This window comes from Cajanus cajan, chromosome 9 (assembly GCF_000230855.2).
Source record: "Cajanus cajan strain Asha chromosome 9, NIPB_CcT2T_4, whole genome shotgun sequence".
In the NCBI taxonomy this organism is placed as follows: Eukaryota; Viridiplantae; Streptophyta; class Magnoliopsida; order Fabales; family Fabaceae; genus Cajanus; species Cajanus cajan.
The window spans coordinates 51,147,099-51,150,971 of record NC_138525.1 but is presented as its reverse complement, the minus strand read 5'-3'; positions in this window follow the sequence as shown (position 1 = coordinate 51,150,971).

The window sequence follows — 3,873 nt, the reverse complement described above, 5'->3', positions numbered from 1 at the left end:
TATAAATATATTTATTATATATTGTATATTATTAAGATTAAATTATATTTTTTATTTTTAGATAAGACTCATTTTTGTTCTTTATTTAATAATTTTAACTCTTTATCTATTACTTTTGAATTATTTAGTCTTTTCTTTTAAAATAATATTTTTCAAGTTTAGAACATGAATTTCAATCCTTAATTAATGGATTTAAAACATGAAACTTATTTCATTAATTTCAATTACATGAAAACTACCTAATCAAATAATATTTGAACTAAAAAAAAGTTACAAATATTATCAAAATCGTGTAAAAATTAGTCCCACGAACAATTGAAAAATTAAAAAGTTTGTTGCCGAATTCTTTTGTAATTTCTCATAGAAATTATTTTCCCACAATTGTAACTATCCATATAACTATTGTTTGAACATCAACTAGGTTTCATAGTTCTCATGTAAGAGAATTTAATAAGATAAGTTTCACATTTTGAGTAAGCTAAAAAAAATATTTAAAATTATGTGCTAAAATTAAAAATAGTCATTGTTTCAAAATGACTAAATTATTTCAAAGATAGAAAGTTAAAATGAATTTTTTAAAACATAAAAGACTAAAATAAATCTTATATCATTTTTTTTTATATATTTACACCTAAATATATTTTCTTCCTTTTTTATATTTTTATCATCAAAATATACTTTTATATAAAATAATATAATTTTATTTTTATATCTCATCTATTATTTTTTAATCTTATTTTTGCAACTCTATCTTCATTATTCTTCAAATATTATTTTTGTACTCTTATTTTCTTAATTATTTAAACATTATTTTTACATCCTTATTTTCGTTATTCTTTAAATCTTATTTTTGTACTCTCATTTTCTTCTTTAAACCTTTTTTTACATCCTTATCTTCATTATTTTTTTAACCTTTTCCCATCATTCTTTTCTTTTCTTTTTTTTTTCTCTATAAAAAAATCACAATTTCATTGACTACATTGAATACCATGTTAGCTTGATTATGGGAGAATTTAGAGGGTGGTGGGAGAAGAGGGAGAGTGGGCAAAAATAATATTTTCACAAAGAAAATTGCTCAACAAAAATTATTTGAAAAAGAAAATAAGTTAGAAGGGTATTTAAGAATATATATATATATATATATATATATAAGAAATGTATTTAACAATAAAGGGAGGTGTAAACAAAATGTAGCCCACCAAGCATGACATATAAGTGATTATATTAATCTTTTGCTAATTTCCCTTCCTTTTCTCACAGCCGGTGAAGTTGATGTGTGCCTTTTCCTTGCACTAATTTTTTGCTACTAAAAATAAGGAATAACTTAAATTAACAAAACAAAAATGGGTGGAAGGAGAGGCTTTCTTGTGTCCATGCGTAGATATAGACAGTATGGAATAACAATCTAGGACCTCAATGACCATTTCTTTATATAAGTGGGCACAATTGGTGTGCTTCGAATATGTGTAGAATAGACAGATATTTATTTTGCAACTTGTGTTAGTGGTTTCTCCCTTTACATCAATAGGCACATGCATGTCTTATATATAATTTTGGATGGTTGATATGCCATTAGAATGAATGGTACCTTTTAATTTTATTTTTCGGAAATAGAATAGAAAAATCCATTTAATTTGCTCACAGTACTATATACCACCTTAGTTGTCTTATTACATTTAAAAAAAAAAAAAATTGTCTACTATTACGACTTAATTCTATGAAACGCAAACCAACATATAAGCTAATGTTATATTTGTGAATTGAGATCACCAAAGTTGCTTCAACAAATAAGGCAATGAGGGAATAGTTCTAGTTATATGGATAAGCAAACTTTATAAAAAGAGAAACAGTGAAATTTGAAACTACGGGCATACACTTTAGAGCAAATAATCACTAATTTATGGCTGTTTGTGTGATTTTTAGTTTTAAGTTTCAAATATTTTTAAAAATTATAAAAAAGTTTTTAGTTTTTAGCTTTTAATTTTAGTTTTTTTCTTTCTATTTTCTTAGTTTTAAAATAAAATTGTTTTGAAAATTTCTTATTATATTAAAACTAGTTTAAGAGTGTGTTTTGTAATGAATCAAAGTCAACAATAATAATGTTAATAGTGACAGACAATATTATCAATGTTGGTAATAGCGATGCAAATGACAATATATAATGAAAGTTTATTTTCAAAACTTAGAACCAAATTTACAAATATTTTTTCTTGATTTTAAACATAAATGTAAAAGTGTTTTAAAATTGAGATAAAGATTATTTCAACTTTGTTTTTGTTAAACGTGTCTAGTTTTTGCAATTGCATTTAAAAATCTAAACATAAAAACTCGTAATCATCCCAAACGACCCTTTATCTCTTAAATTGTAATAGCTAGTTAAATTAGCTTATAAGATTAAATAAAATAGTAAAATGATATCTAAAATTATATTATCAAAGTATGTAGTCTTTGAACCGGTGACTGTAATTCAAAAATAGAAAAATAATATCTAAAATTGAAAATCTTCAATTAGTTTAGTCGCTTTGTTAATAACAAGTGTCATCTAGATTCTAATGTCATTGATATGGTTGGTTTGGCAAGTCATGTTCCCGAGTGATAACCAGCTAAGTACACTTATGTGGTTTCTATATAGCATGGAACAAAATAACTAAAAAATTAGTGGAATAATAATACCCTCTTTTTTAAAAAAAAAAAAAAATCCTATATCTTTATTCTTTTTTTGCCAATTAAATTTGCATTAATTTTTTGATATACCCATTTAGAAAAAGTCAGTCCAATAATCTCTAAATCAAGTTTATGATCATTAATCTAATAATTGAGGAAAGAAGTTGGGGGTAATAAAAGTTAAGAAACTTATATTTGATCCTTATTACAATTATTTTTATAATTTTTTTTCATCTTTACCAACAGAAAAAAATCAAGTTTTTGAACATGCATAATTAAACAGAAGGACTCATATTTTTAATAACATTAAAAAGGCCGAGTTTGTTCATTTAATTGTATGCATGTTTCACACAATTTTATTTTAGGGATATTGTGGTTGCATTTCTTCGATGGGTAGAAGTACTTTGATCAAGAAATAAGAAATTTTGTATTTTAGGCTGATCAAGAAAGAAATACTTGGTATTAAGGAAAAAGATAATGATATTAATTTTAAGATCATAGGGTTCCACCATAATCCTCAAAGCAAGATAAATGTGTAAGGAGCCTGCATATGCTGCCTTGTAACCTTGCCATCATACACTTGTCACTTGTCCATATCATCTTGCTGCTTTCTTCTTCCTATACAATGTACATTTCAAAATTGATCACGGAAAATAGGTCTCCTATTCAATGACCGATTATGCATTAATTGTGAAGTTTGGGACCAGCTATTCCCATAAATTATTATCTTTTTTAAAATGTGTGTATAATTATGAATTGCTCCTATAGTTTTTCTATAGTAAAGAAAAAAATCTATATAATATGAGTACTTGGATAGTAGTTTCACAAATTCATATATAAGTATTGTTCTTACAAACTAAAATTTTTGAATCTCACAATTTTTATTAGTATATATGTTGAAAAATATAAAATATATATATATAAGTACTTGTACACTATGATTTTAAGTATAGCAATACTGATCATAGTTTATTTATTTTTAATTTTGATTTTATTTTATTTTTGTGGTTTTAATATATCTTGATGATTTATTAATAGCGGGCAATAATAAGGTTGTTTGTGATAGTTTCAAGACTTATCTCCATCAATGCTTTTATATGAAAGATCTTGGAAAGCTTAAAAACTTCTTTGGCTTTGAACTTTCTCACAAAGCCATTGGCTTGTTAGTTTCCTAGCGAAAATATACACTGAATATATTAAAAGAATATG